The sequence below is a fragment of the Scyliorhinus canicula genome, chromosome 18 (genome assembly GCF_902713615.1).
Source record: "Scyliorhinus canicula chromosome 18, sScyCan1.1, whole genome shotgun sequence".
In the NCBI taxonomy this organism is placed as follows: Eukaryota; Metazoa; Chordata; class Chondrichthyes; order Carcharhiniformes; family Scyliorhinidae; genus Scyliorhinus; species Scyliorhinus canicula.
The window spans coordinates 30,244,987-30,260,555 of record NC_052163.1 but is presented as its reverse complement, the minus strand read 5'-3'; the positions used below and the strand labels follow the sequence as shown (position 1 = coordinate 30,260,555).

At 46.2% G+C, this 15,569-nt stretch overlaps 1 protein-coding gene across 5 annotated transcripts in view; it reads left to right on the top strand.

Annotated features, from left to right (window-relative positions):
* Positions 1-10,302: 10,302 nt before the first annotated feature.
* The window catches only part of ccdc57 (coiled-coil domain containing 57), a 276,573-nt gene continuing 271,306 nt past the window's right edge, over positions 10,303-15,569 (top strand). For 2 of the 5 annotated variants that reach the window (XM_038776872.1, XM_038776869.1), the window contains exon 1: positions 10,321-10,874. The gene's annotated coding sequence lies outside the window, so the exon portion shown is untranslated. Of the gene's footprint in view, positions 10,875-15,569 lie in introns of all 5 variants that reach the window. The other 3 variants (XM_038776870.1, XM_038776871.1, XM_038776868.1) reach the window with 3 other exon arrangements.

Here is a 15,569-nt window from a genome sequence, read left to right as displayed (position 1 = left end):
AGTCATCCAGACTCGAAACGTTAACTCCCTTTTCTCTCTGCTGAGATTGTCCAGTATTTTCTGCTTTTGTTGTAGTATTGTAAAAATGTTCTTTAATTCTATTGTACAGCTAGCTTTACATGAGAACAAGGGGTGAACGATTTTACTATTAAGGTCTATGCTGTGAATGCTATGGCCTAAATGAATAGGAAGGAGGACTATTCTCTCAATAAGAAGTCTTACAACACCAGGTTAAAGTCCAACAGGTTTGTTTCAAACACGAGCTTTCGGAGCACTGCTCCTTCCTCCTGAGGAGGAAGGAGCAGTGCTCCGAAAGCTCATGTTTGAAACAAACCTGTTGGACTGTAACCTGGTGTTGTAAGACTTCTTACTGTGCTCACCCCAGTCCAACGCCGGCATCTCCACATCATATTCTCTCAATGTCCACTGGTTAGCCATTACCAGAGAATAATGCTTCATGGAGCATGCTAACTGCATCAGCATTTACTCATTGCTAAGTCAATGGCATCTATACTGGCTCGGTCACATTCATCAGCCATATACACAAAGACCTTTGTACACTAAATTGGCCACTGTGTAACAACCTCCTGGGCACCCATATCTCCACTTCAAGGACACCTGCAAATGGGATATGAAGACGTTAGATATTGACATTGACACCTAGGAGACAGTCACTGACTGCCGAGAGCTCTCAAGAGTGACTGTTTGGAAGGACATTGGAAGAAACAAACAGAAACGAAAAGCTCATCTAGCGGAGAAGAAGGGCGAGAGAAATCAGACGCCAGTGAATTGTGAGCCATCGCAACCCACTGTAATCCTCTGCAGCAAATGTACCAGAGGACTCCTATACCAGAGTGAGGTCCACATCAGGCAATGCTTAATAGAGTTGACCACCAGTCTTGCTGAGTCAAAACTAATATGTTATACATGTTCTATTTATAAAGCCAAGTCAGCTTGAACAACAGCTCCAGACAGGAAGAATAAATGGTGTGTACAATAGAGGGTGGGTTAAGTTACTGATTGACATGTACTTTGCCCGTTGTTGCAATTCAATCTCATTCACAATACTTCCAATACTTTAGAGATTCTTTACTAAGCAAGTAAAAATCTATACTAATCTTTATTCATTTGTGAGATTGTTTCATACTCTAGTTTCCATTATCCTCGGCATCAACTTGCAAAATTTTCTATATGGAGAATAGAAAGAACAGAAAAAGAATGGAATAAAATTGAAGTATTTTTGTCCATGGTTTAGCATAGTTACAATGGTTTAGTTACAAATGTAGAATAGATCAAAATCAAACAGTTAATTTTCAGAGGACTACAGGATCAGGATTTGATTTGACAGGGCGATACAATGGCACAGTGGTTACCACTGCAGCCTTACAGTGCTGAGGACCTAAGATCGATCCAGGGTCACTGTCCATGTGGAGTTTGCACATTCTCCTTGTATCTGCATGGGTCTCACCCACAACCCAAAAAGGTATGCAGGATAGGTGGATTGGACATGTTAAATTGCCCCTTAATTGGGAAAAAAAAATTGAATTGGGCACTCTAAAAAGAAATTTAAAAAGGATTTGACTTGACAACAATGAAAGGATTTTTTTTTCATAAATTTAGAGTCGCCAATTATTTTTCTTTTTCCAATTAAGGGACAATTTAGCGGGGACAATCCACCTAACCAGCACATCTTTGGATTGTTGGGGTGAAACCCACGCAGACATGGGGACAATGTGCAAACTCCACATGGACAGTGACCCGGGGCCGGGATTCAAACCCGGGTCCTCAGCGCCGCAGTCCCAGTGCTAACCATTGCACCACATGCCACCCCGTGATGAAGGGGTATGACAGATGCTCAAGTCGGGATAGTCTGTGACTTGGAGGGGAACTTGAAGGTAATGATGTTTCCATGCACTTGCTGGCCTTATCCTTCAAGGTTTTCGAGGTTTTTCAACAGCACCTCTAAAACCCATAATCCCTTGAAACCCCTACTTCACCGTGCTTTGGGAGTACTTTCACAACATGGGATCTAGTGGTGTAAAAAGCTCACCACCACCTTCTCGAGGACAACTTGCAATATGCTAAATCCTGGTCTTGTTAGAAACACCCATAGCATCTGCTTTAGGTGGCTGCCAGGAAAAATTGAAATACAGCGTGAATCAATTTCGGGGAAATTTTTAGGCGTCCTGAAATCACAGGATGTTAGTCCTCAAAATTGGGCATTGATGCACTCATTTTATGCTTATAAAATGAATACAATGAGGTTTTATTGCTACTCAGAATTGCTATCACGCAGGAGGAGACCACTTGGTTCATCATATGTGTGTTGGCTCTCCGACTGAGCAATGCATCTTGTATCATTCCCCGCCTTCTTCCTGCAACCCTACACATTCTTCCTTTTCAGATAGTAATCCAATTCTCTCATGAATGCCTTGACTAAACCTGCCTCCATCACAATCTCATGTAGCTCATTCTATTTTAAAAAATAAATTTAGAGTACTCGATTCATTTTTTTTCCAATTCAGGGGCAATTTAGAGTGTCCAATCCACCTACCCTGCCCATCTTTGCGTTGTGGGGGTGAGACCCACGCAGTCACGGGGAGAATGTGCAAACTCCACATGGACAGTGACGCGGGGCTGGAGATAGCTCATTCTGGATCTTAATTACTATGACTTCATTGCTTCTTTTCTAATTACTCTAATTCAACGCCCTTTTGTTCTTGATTATTCAACTAGTGGGAACATTTTTTACCTATCTATTCCATCCAGATTCCTCATCATTTTGGCTATATCTAGAAAATCTTCCCTCAACCTTCTCTTCTCCAAGGAAAATAGTCCCACTTTCTCCGTTCTACCTATGTAACTGAAATTTCTCATCGGTGGGACCATTCTTGCGTATCTGTTATGCCTTCACACCTTCCCTGAAGTGTGTTACCCAATACTCCAGTTGGAGGTGCAAACAACAGGAAACTCCATTGACAGTGGCGGTACCGGAAGTTCCCATCATTGGCAAATGGTAGACCACATCTGCTGCCGCACAATATGCCACGGAGCGTGAAAAATCCCTCCTTAAGAGTTACTCCAATGAGTGTGCTGAGTATTTTTCTGCCTCCTGTACTGCCTGGAAATAGGGTCAGTGTGCACTTCATGTTTCTTTGCAATATTGCACCTGAAAGGGTAATAGGACTACATAGTTAAACTTTTAAGATTATGGCTGGCAGAATCACATTATATCCAAATGCATTATTTGTATTGCCAAATAGTAAGATCTTCCTACATCTTGGCTGGCATTTCTCCCACAAGCAGCAGCACAAAACACACAATAATCTGGTTATTAATTGACAGTCATGTTTCTACATAACAGTTATTGAGATTCAGAAGTAATTTATTCAAAGACTTTGTGACTTCTTCTTCAATTCTCTGTCTAAAGGCAGTTCTGACCCACAGCCATGATTTTCACCATGGGTAGGGAAAGGAGACAAGTGCTGAATCCATCCCAACCGGAATGGGATTGATCTGTTGACACCAATCTGATCTACGCCAGCTATCCAGCCAACTGAGCCAACCGGCCCCCTCCCAAGGAGTCTGAATTGATGTTGGAACATATACACTTTACATGAATGTTGTAGCCTGGAGCTATGGATAGTGATGGTAGAAGCTTAACATTTTCCATCCATCTCATGGCTGACCAAGAATCTCTCCTGCTCTTACCACCTGTTATTGGCATACGTTGGAAGGATGTTAGAAGGGTCCCAGGTTTGATTCCCCACTGGGTCACTGTCTGTGCAGACTGCACGTTCCCCCTGTGTCTGTGTGGGTTTCCTCCAGGTGCACCAGTTTCCTCCCACAGTCCAAAAACGTGCGGGTTAGGTGGTTTGACCATGCTAAATTGCCCTCAATGTCCAAAAAGGTTAGGAGGGGTTATGGGATAGGGCGGAAGGGGGGATTAAGTCGGTCGGTGCAGACTCGATGGGCCAAATGGCCTCCTTCTGCCCTGTATGTTCTATGTTCTATGATTTACAAGTTGACCCTCAACCTGTATGGCCTTGTTATGAACATACCTTCCATGGCCATCAGGTCTTGGAGTGGGACTTGAACCTGGAGCTTCTGGCTCAGAGGCAGGGATGCTGTCACAAGTTTCCATCTTTGGCACTATCCATTCATAATTTTAACCCGCTCTAGAGAATTACCCCAGAACTTTTTTTTCTGTTGCAAGAAAAGCAGCCACAATTTCCCAACCCTTTCCTGATATATCTATCCCCTTATACCGGGCATCGTCCGAGTGAATCTGCATTGTACTCACTATTGTCTCAACATTTTATATGTATCCTTACTGGTATCTTTTACCTATATAATATATGTTATAGATATGTACCATATCAATAACTCCTGATATAAAACCCAATAGTTCATTAGCTTATGTCCTTAATCACTTGAGGCAGTGTCTTACTGTCTTCTGAATCTGAAAACCTAAATTCTGTTCTTTCACATCACCCAGCTTTCTCCCAGTAAAAATAAATATACCATCCCGCCCTCAGCATGTGAAATTCTGTTTCCCTTATTTGACCCATTCCACAATCTTTTCATAGAATTTACAGTTCAGAAGGATGCCATTCAGCCCATCGGGTCTGCACCGGCCCTTGTAAAGAGAGCATCCCCCTTAGGCCTACACCTCCACCCTATCCCCGTAACCCAGTACCCCCAGCTAATCATTTTTGGACACTAAGGCAATTTAGCATGGCCAATCCACCTAACCTGCCATCGTTGGACTGTGGGAGGAAACCGGAGCACTCGGAGAAAACCCACGCAGACACGGGGAGAACGTGCAGACTCCGCACAGACAATAACCCAAGCTGGGAATCGAACCTGGGACCCTGGAGCTGCAAAGCAACTGTGCTAACCACTGTGCTACCGTATCCCCTTGTACTTTATTTTAATCCCCATGATGATTTATCGTGCTGCCTATTTTAATACTGTCCACAAATCTGGACACCATCCCCTCTTAGCCACACTGGAAATAAGTGTGAAGATGTACAGCCCAATTGAGCCACTTCTGGCTTTGCTTCCTTTTTTTGTCCGAAAAGAACCTTGTTTCAGTTTGACTCTTCCGTCACAATATAACCATCATTAAGGACTCACATTGTGGGGAAATCTTGGCTGCTGATCCCCGTTCATAATTTTATGAGCAACTGGGTCATCATATCACAATGGAAGATGACGTCATGGTACATTACAGTACATTTAAACCACTATAAAACTGAACAAACAGGGCTTAGACTGTGGTATTTTCCAGCTCTGATCAGATTATTAACAATGTAATTAGATCATTTCTAAATGACTTGAGTGTTTCTCCCTTCAATGCCAGTCTTTCAGCATTGCTTCGTATGCTTTATTTTTCTGGTTCAATCTTTATAAGTATTGGATCTCCCTAACTTTGTTTGCACCAATCATTAATTTTATATTTTTAAAAAGTCAGTGATTAACATTTAAAAAAATAATAATTTAAAGTAGCCAAAATACTTTTTTCCCATCAAAGGACAAATTAGTGTGACCAATCCACATACCTTGCACATCTTTGGGTTGTGGGGGTGAGACCCACGCAGACACAAGGAGAATATGCAAATTCCATATGGACAATGACCCGGGTCCTCGGCAACAGGGCTACTCACTGTGTCATCATGCCGCCATGATTCACATTTAAATAACATTTAAACCACAACAAAATCAATTTAGGTAATATAAAAGGTCAATTCGCTATTCTGTTCAAAAACTAAAACAGAGATTCTTGACTTGATTTCCCACTTCCTCCAATTTTGTTCTCTTCTCTTATAGTCATTGAATTACGCTGAGGTATGATTTACAGGTACATTCTTCATGTGTTGACCAAGGTAGTGAATTTTTGCAGTCTATTTGATCAGACAGCGATCTTACTGCTAAATTCTTGTCTTTACTCAACACCCAAAATGGATTCATTCCAGGAAGGAACACTGGGTAGTGAATAAGACCTGCCAAAAATCTGCTTTTCCCTTCTGTAGTTCAGAGTCACTGAAGCCAATTGTAGGATTTAACTGTCACTCCACCTGAGATAAACTTACTCAACACTCCATGGGAGTAAAAACAGGATCTTCTATTTATATGGCTTTCTTTACCAAGTGAGCTGGGGATAATTGGTGATTATTACTTCACAAAATTAACTATTACTGACAGGGACGCAATACCCTTGTAATAATCCAATCAGCTGCTTAAATAAGGTATGATGAAACCTAAACTAATTTTCTTCCGTTTGGAAGTCGGAACTCTGATTCCTAACAATCTTTTGCACGTGTGCCGGCCAGGAACTGGGAGCACATTCGCAGTACTGCCTTTTTACACTCTTCAAACCTTGTACCAGTCCTACATACCTGCATAGAAAAAAAGAAAGGTGTGAAAAAGGCAGTTGATCTGAAAACAGAGTACCATGGACTCTATGGAAAGGGGGTTAGCACTGCTGCCTCATAGCACTGGGGACCCGGGTTCAATTCCAGTCATGGGTGATGTCTGTGTGGAGTTTGCACTTTCACCCCGTGTCTGCGTGGGTTTCCTCTGGGTGATCTGGTTCCTTCCCACAATCCAAAGGTTTGCAGGCTAGTTGGATTGGCAATGCTAAATTGCCACTTAGTGTCCAGGGATGTACAGGTTAGGTGGAGTGACAGGGTTATGGGGACAGACTTGGGCTTAGGTAGGGTGCTCTTGGGCAGCACGGTGGTGCAGTGGGTTAGCCCTGCTGCCTCACGGCACCGAGGTCCTAGGTTTGAACCCGGCTCTGGGTCACTGTCCGTGTGGAGTTTTCACATTCGCCCCGTGTTTGCGTGGATTTCACCCCCACAACCCACATGGTCAGTTCCACAAACAGCAATGAGATTATGACTAAATAACGTTCTTAAAAAAACAATATTGGCCATGTAAGCTCCCCACGTCTCTTTCAAATAGTCTTTTCTACATCCACTGGGAGGGGAGATTGGGCCTGAGATTGTGCAAGGTAGGTGGATTGAACATGCTAAATTGCCCCTTAATTGGAAAAAAATGAATTGGGTACACAAAATTTATTTAAAAAGGCAGGGTGCTCTTTCCGAGGATCAATGCTGACTCAATGGGCCAAATGGCCTCCTTCTGTACTGTAGGTTGTTTAGAAAATCCATGCAATCAGGTTTGGGTCGCCGTTGCAATTTGTTCTGTCACGTAGTATGTTCAGCCACAATTTGCCGGTTAATTCACATGTATGTCAAACTTACCCTGAATGTTAGAGTACAAGATAGATATTGTAAATTGTTGTATCTTTCTGAACTCATATAATAGTTTATTTTGTTTGTTCAAAACCCATGGGATCTTGTGGTTTAGTCACTTAGTAAGCATCTTGACCTCAAAACTTTATTTACTTTGAACAAAATCCCTTACCAGATCTACCCCCACAACCCAGGGTCTGGCCAAAGCTCAGAACAAAGGAAAGAAAATCTTGCATTTATACAGCAACGTTGGGATGCTCCATAAGGTTTGATATTAATTATACCTTTATAGTCACTGTTGTGATGTGTGAAATGCAGCAATTTGCACATAGTCAGTTCCACAAACAGCAATGAGATTATGACTAGATAATGTTTAAAAAAAAACAATATTGGCAATGAAAGCTCCCCATGTCTCTTTCACATAGTCTCTTCTACATCTACTGGGAGGGAGATTGGGCCTGGGCCTGAGATGGTTTAAAAGTGTCCATCTGAAAGGCAACGTCAGCGACATTCTAACTCGAGGCGAGAGAGCTGCTTTCCTTTTTTTGTGTCACAATTTACATTTTCCCTCCACAAGAACATGTCAACTGTTGCAAAAGCAAAATATTACAGATGCTGCCTAGAAATCTGAAATAAAAACGGAAAATGCTGGAAGTACTGAGCAGGTCAGGCAGTATCTGTGGAGGCGGGAAACAGAAATGTTTCAAGTTCTCGACCTTCGCCAAAACATTTGCAAATTATTTATTTTGTGTTTCATGCCTTAGGACACGATGTTTAGCCATGTGAGAGATTGCAACCAAAGGCCACTGTAGCTGACGCCATTTAGTGACTTCCATGACACAAGTGGGCCGCATGGTAGCATGGTGGTTAGCATAAATGCTTCACAGCTCCAGGGTCCCAGGTTCGATTCCCAGCTGGGTCACTGTCTGTGCGGAGTCTGCACGTCCTCCCCGTGTGTGCGTGGGTTTCCTCCGGGTGCTCCGGTTTCCTCCCACAGTCCAAGATGTGCGGGTTAGGTGGATTGGCCATGCTAAAATTGCCCTTAGTGTCCTAAAAATAAGGGGGGTTACTGGTATAGGGTGGATACGTTGGCTTGAGTAGGGTGATCATTGCTCGGCACAACATTGAGGGCCGAAGGGCCTGTTCTGTGCTGTACTGTTCTATGTTCTATCCATTTCCTAATATTAACCACATCCTTTCTCCATGTGAACATCTTCCTACCTTTTGCATGTTGTATTTCTCACTCACTGGATGCAAGTTCTTTCTTACTAAAATCTTATAACTTTTCACTACGACGCTGTTCAAGTCTACAAATGTTCAGTTTGGTCTTTTCGGTTGTCACATTGTTCAATTTCTCTAGCTTGAAGTGTACTTTGCCTGTTCCTTGTATGTAATACCCTCCCACCCATCTATCACCTAATTGATCGCCAGCCTGCTCATTCCCACTTCACTTCGGCCTCCCTCTTATTGTGAAAGAGGAATGACGCTGCAATGCATTCCGCGCGTTCGAGGAAACACCCAATGGCGATAAATGAGTTATATTTCCCTATTATAGTACAGTATAAAGAAATTTCACCGCAATATGACGCAGGGGAAAGCATACACTAATCCACCTTCCCGTTTCCCTCTCCGTGACCCAACCAAGTAATTTCACAAGACTAGCTAAAGACAGATACACTGTTGCTTCCAGTGCCTTTACCTCGTACTTGTGACATGAATAGAAATCTGAATGTAACCAGGGAGGCGCTTCAGGAAACACATTCATCTGAGCGAGGTTCTAATGAAAGTTTACAGGATAAAAGTGTTAACTGTTTCTCTCCCCACCAATTCTGCCCTGTCCTTTTTATCTTCGAGGTTAAATGATGGATGTTACAAGAGACACGGGCAGCCCAGAGGTCGCTCGTGTGATTGGGTAACATGTGCATTCTTACATATATTCTCAAAGGAAGAATAATATCCCAGTCCTTTTCACACATACATTCACAAATTAATAATATTCTGGTTATGCTCAGTCTTTTTCACATATATATTCACAAATAAATAATATTCTGGTTATGCTGAGTCTTTTTATCCCGGTTGTGTACAGTCCTTTTCGCACACATATATATTCATAAATAAATAATATTCTGGTTGTGCTCCGTCTTTTTCATACATCTCTTCACAAATAAATAATATTCTGGTTGTGCTCAATCTTTTTGACATCTTCAGAAATAAATAAGATTCTGGTTATGTTCACTCGTCTTTTTCACATATATATTCATAAAGTAAGAAATAATATCTGGGTTATGTGTATTCTTTTTCACATATATGTTGGCAAAGTAAGAAATAATATCCCAGTTCTACAGATTTCACTTGCAAAGCATACGGGGCGAATGCAAACGAGCTGATGCTTGTTCTCAGGCATTCCTCATCAAGACGTTAAATACTTCTGGAACCGCCCCCACTCCCTCCCTCTCTCATCTCTCCCTCCCTCCCCCTCCCTCCCTCCCTCTCTCCCCCCCTCCCCCCTCCCCTCCCCCCCCCCCCTCCCCTCCCCCTCCCCCTCCCCCCCTCCCTCCCCCTCCCCCCCCTCCCTCCCTCCCCCTCTCCCCCCCTCCCCCTCTCCCCCCCTCCCTCCCCCTCTCTCCCCCCCTCCCTCCCCCTCCCTCCCCCTCTCCCCCCCTCCCTCCCCCTCTCCCCCCCTCCCTCCCCTCTCCCCCTCTCTCCCCCTCCCTCTCCCTGGAAAAGGACTGGCTGTGTTGGGGAATCTGGACCCAAAGCAAAACAAAAAACGTGCGATTCATCGGTCATGTTTAATTATTGATTTTTTTGTGGGGGTGGGGGGATCCTCCAGCCTGTCTTTTGTGGCTGCAGAGCTCGGGGCCACGTTCTGTATACGTGCAGATCAGCAGCTCTCTGGGTTCAATACAAACAACCTGAGCTTTAGGGAAGCAGCCAAAGAGAGAGAGCTTCACTCCTCCCCTTTGCAGGCTGTCCACCCCTCATGCACCCAGCACCACCTCCCCCCCGCGATTTCAGAAGCACCGACCGGGCTGACCTTACAGGGGGGGGGGGGGGCACACACACATAAATTAATCAAACGCGCGTTTTTCCAATGAGAGATGAATCATTTTGGACGGCGATCAATGAGGAGAGGAGAGGGTCAAAACAAAGTGAGGTGGGTTGCTCTCAGACCCTTACTCTTGATTTCCAGTCCGTTCTGTGTTTGTTCCGTTGAAATAAAAGCTAATTCAAACATACGAAAGGACCGGTGCCCCCAAACAAACGCTCCTCTCGAGGGGGAAATGGCGGTTCATCCCCTTCCCCACCCGGAGGGAATTGACTGAGGCACCACCCCCCAGTCGCCATGGCAACGGCAAACCCGCGGCCTGTTTGAATGGGCTTCCCAACCAATTCGTGACCCCCCCTCGCACAGAGGCGGATTTCTTAACAGTAAAGTGGACGGGAGAGGAGAGATTGAGCTCTGAGGTGAAACCCAGGTCCGGAAGCGGTCCAGCTGCTGCCGTCCGTGCAGCTTCTGAACGGTTAACGAACCGGCAACGGAGCCTGATTTCCTAAAAGGCTCGCGTTGTAAAGAATCACTCGGGACCCCCAACATCACTACTGCCTAAGGTGCAAAGTGTTATTTTTTTAAAAGCGTTCGTTTAAATATTTAATTGAGCAATACCTCGAAACACCCGTGCTGTAAGGGGAGGAGGGGGGAGGGTTATTTGTTCTTTAAAGTCTCAGTTTCATCCACCTGAAGGCACATGTTGACTGCACTGGCTGCCTGTATTTCTCAGGAGTACACCCAACAACACGCATAGGCCAGGATAAAGTGACTGCATTCCAACATCTGCATTCATTAATAATGCTTAAATGTGAGCTGTCGGTTTAATTTAACTTTACTGTGTTTCCACAGTTTGGTTAAAATCAGAATTGTTTATGTACCTGCTGACTGGGGGTTCCTGGATTTTTCCAAATGATTGGTATTTTTAATTTTTTGTTTGGAAAACAAAAGCTAAGTGCAGTATATGTGTGTGGCAGGTGCTCAAGGCAAAAAAGCTTTGAAAGAAAGCAGATTGGCGAATACACTTAATAAAGCAACCAGCTGAGATGAAAAAAAATGAAGTGCACCATTTAGATAATAGAACTGAAGTATCAGTTAAACTACCACTTTTGATAATTGACAGATGAGCTATATAGATCAGTAAGGTCCCAGGTTTGAACCAAGATCCCTAATAATTGACCTCAGCATGGTAAGCTGGAAGTAAAACTACTTTTAAGATAACAAAATATCTTTAGGCACTTCACAGGAATATTATGAAGCAAAATTTAACATCTAGCTACTTAAGGCAATATTAAGGCAGATGACGAAAAGCTTGGTCAAATAAGCAGTTTGAATGAGTATCTGAAAGGAGGAAAGGGCAGTAGAGAGGCTAAAAGATTTAGGTGGATGGGGGGGGATTCTAGAACTCTGAACAGTCCAGCCACAAATAGTGGCTAATAAATATTGCTCAAGAGACATGAATTAGAGGAGTGCAGTGTCTGGGGCTGGGAGACATTACAGAGATTGGGAGGGGTGAGACCATGGATGGATTTGAAAGCAAAGATGCAAATTTTAAAATTAAGGTGTTGCTTAACCAGGTGCCTTTGTAGGTCAGCAGGCTCAGAGGTGTTGGCTGAATGGGACTAGATGTGAGTAAGCACTTGGACATCAGAGTTTTGGATGGCCTCAAGTTTACGGAGGATAGAATGTGGGAGGCTGGCCAAGAGTCTGCTGGAATAGTCGAGTCTAGAAGTAATAAAGGAATGAACGAGGATTTGAGAATGAGAATGAGCAGAGGCAGGAGCAGAATTAGGCTATATTCATGGGTTATGGATGTGAAAACAGGTGGTCTTAGTGATGATGTGGCTATGTGGTCCAAAATCCATCTTGGGGCCTGATAATAAACCAAGGCGGCAAACAGTCTGGTTGAGCCTCTGATGGTTTTCCAGAAGAGGGGCGGAGTCGGTAGCTAAGGATTTGCTGCAGAAACCAAAAAACTGTAGATTTGGCCTTCCTACTATTTAGTTGGAGAACATTTCTGCTCATTCAAAGAATTAACCAGGATTCATGCTGCTGAGTGCAGAAGCTCAATTATTTGTAATGAGTGAGGGCCATATTAAGTTCAGTTATTTTGCCTACTATGTGGCAAAAGTGGCTGGCTGTACATAAATTTAAGGCTCACAAGAATAATAGCCAATTTGAAAAGATAACTGTATGGGTTGCTTGAATAACTGTATTCTAGCAATGAATCAAGAATATTGTTTTTTTTAAAAAAAAATAATTTTTTATTAAGATTTTCCGAAACATATCAAAAACATAAAATAACAACAAGAAACCCGTATTAACAACAACAAAAATAAAAAACACAATACTGCAACCCCAAAAATTGCGAGTCCCCAGCCTGGCTTGACCCTGAATCCTACCACCCTCGACACTGTCCTTGCTACCCCCTTCCAAAACTCCCCCAGCGCTGGGCATGCCCAGCATATGGGCGTGGTTCGCTGGGCTCCCCGAGCACCCAGCACACCTGTCTTCGCCCCCGAAAAACCTACTCATCCTCGTCCTGGTCATGTGGGCCCTGTGCAGCACCTTGAACTGTATGAGGCTAAGCCTCGTACAGGAAGAGGAGGAATTCACTCTCTACAGGGCATTCGCCCATGTCCCCTCCTCAATCTCCTCACCCAACTCCTCTTCCCATTTACCCTTCAGCTCCCCCACCGAGGCCTCATCCACCTCCTGCATGACGTGGTACATGTCCAAAATCCTCTCCCCTCCAACCCACACCCCCGAGAGCACCCTGTCCCGTACCCCACGTGGGGGCAGCAGAGGGAACCCCTCCACCTGCCGCCTGGCAAATGCCCTAACCTGCATGTACCTAAACATGTTCCCCGGGGGGAGCCCAAACTTCCCCTCTAACTCACCCAGGCTCGCAAACCTCCCATCCACAAACAGGTCCCTCAACCTCCTAATACCTACCCTGTGCCAGCCAAGAAACCCGCCATCGATGCTCCCTGGAACAAACTGGTGGTTCCCCCGTATCGGGGACTCCATTGAGCCCCCCACCTCCCCCCTATGCAGTCTCCATTGCCCCCAAATTTTGAGGGTAGCCGCCACCACCGGGCTCGTGGTATACCTCGTTGGAGGGAGCGGCAACGGCGCCGTTACCAGCGCCTCCAGGCTCATGCCCAAGCAGGACGCCATCTCCATCCTCTTCCATGCTGCCCCTGCCCCGTCCATTACCCACTTACGCACCATCACTGCGTTGGCAGCCCAATAGTACCCACAGAGGTTGGGCAACGCCAGCCCCCCCCCATCCCTGCCCCGCTCCAAAAGCACCCTTCTCACCCTCGGAGTCCCATGCGCCCATACAAATCCCGTAATACTCCTGTTGACCCTCCTAAAAAGGCCTTCGGGATAAGGATGGGGAGGCACTGGAACAGGAACAAAAACCTCGGGAGCACCGTCATCTTGACAGACTGCACCCTGCCCGCCAGCGACAGCGGCAACATGTCCCATCTTTTAAACTCCTCCTCCATTTGCTCCACCAGCCTAGTGAGGTTAAGTTTGTGAAGGGCCCCCCAGCTCCTAGCCAACTGGACTCCCGGGTTCCGAAAGCTCCTCCCTGCCCTTTTCAGTGGGAGCCTACCAATCCCCTCGTCTTGATCCCCCGGGTGCACGACGAACAGCTCACTCGTACCCAGGTTGAGCTTGTACCCAGAAAAGCCCCCAAATTCCCTAAGGATCTTCATCACCTCCGGCATTCCCCCACTGGGTCCGCCACGTATAGCAACAAGTCATTTGCGTATAATGACACTCAGTGCTCCTCCCCACCCCACACCAGACCCCTCCAATTCCTCGACTCCCTCAACACCATAGCCTCAATTGCCAACGCAAAGAGCAAGGGAGACAGGGGACACCCCTGTCTCGTCCCCCGGTACAACCGAAAGTACTCCGATCTCCTCCTATTCGTGGCTACGCTCGCCATCGGGGTCTCATATAACAGCCCCACCCAACTGACAAGCCCCTCCCCGAACCCAAACCTTTCCAGCACCTCCCACAAGTACCCCCACTCAACCCTATCAAAGGCCTCTCCGCGTCTAATGCTACCACTATCTCCGCCTCCCCTTCTACCGCCGGCATCATTATAACATTCAGAAGCCTACGTATATTGGTGTTCAGCTGCCTTCCCTTCACAAACTCTCATGAATGACCCTCGGCACACAGTCCTCTATTCTTGTGGCCAAGATCTTCGCCAACAGCTTGGCATCCACAACGAGATCGGCCTATATGATCCACACTGCAAGGGGTCCTTGTCCCGTTTAAGGATCAAGGAAATCAGCGCCCGTGACATAGTCAGGGGCAAAGCCCCCCTCGCTTGCCTCGTTAAAGGTCCTAACCAACAGGGGGCCCAGCAGGTCTGCATACATTTTGTAAAATTCGACCGGAAACCCATCCGGCCCCGGCACCTTCCCCGACTGCATGCTACTTATCCCTTTGACCAGCTCCTCCAGCTCAATCGGCGCCCCCAGCCCCTCCACCTGTCCCTCCTCCACCTTCGGAAATCTCAGCCTGTCCAAAAGCGCCCCATCCCCATCCCCCCCCCCCCCCCCCCCCCCCCCCCCCCCCCCCAACCCCCCACCGGGTGAAGACCCCATTAATGTCCACCCCACTTCGCACCACATTGCCTCCTCTATCCGTCACTCCACCAATCTCCCTGGCCGCGTTACGCTTACGAAGCTGATGCGCCAGCATCCTACTCGCCTTCTCCTCATATTCGTACACCGCTCCCTGTGCCTTCCTCCACTGAGCTTCCGCCTTTCCGGTGGTCAGCAAGTCGAACTTGGCCTGAAGGTTACGTCGCTCCCTCAACAGTCCCTCCTCCGGAGCCTCCGCGTATCTCCTGTCCACCCTCACCATCTCCCGCACCAACCTCTCCCTCTCTCTTTGCTCTCCCCTCTCTCTATGGGCTCGGATGGAAATCAACTCCCCTCTAACCACCGCCTTCAATGCTTCCCAAACCGTACTCACCCGGACCTCCCCATTATCATTGGTCCCTAAGTACCTCTTGATACACCCCCGAACCCGCCCGCCCACCTTCTCATCTGCCAGCAGTCCCACCTCCAGGCGCCAGAGCGGGCGCTGGTCCCTCTCCTCCCCCAGCCCAAGGTCTATCCAGTGCGGGCCATGGTCCGAAATGACTATGGCCGAATACTCGGCATCCTCCACCCTCAAAATCAGCCCCCTGCTTAGGACAAAAAAATCGATCCGGGAATAGGCTT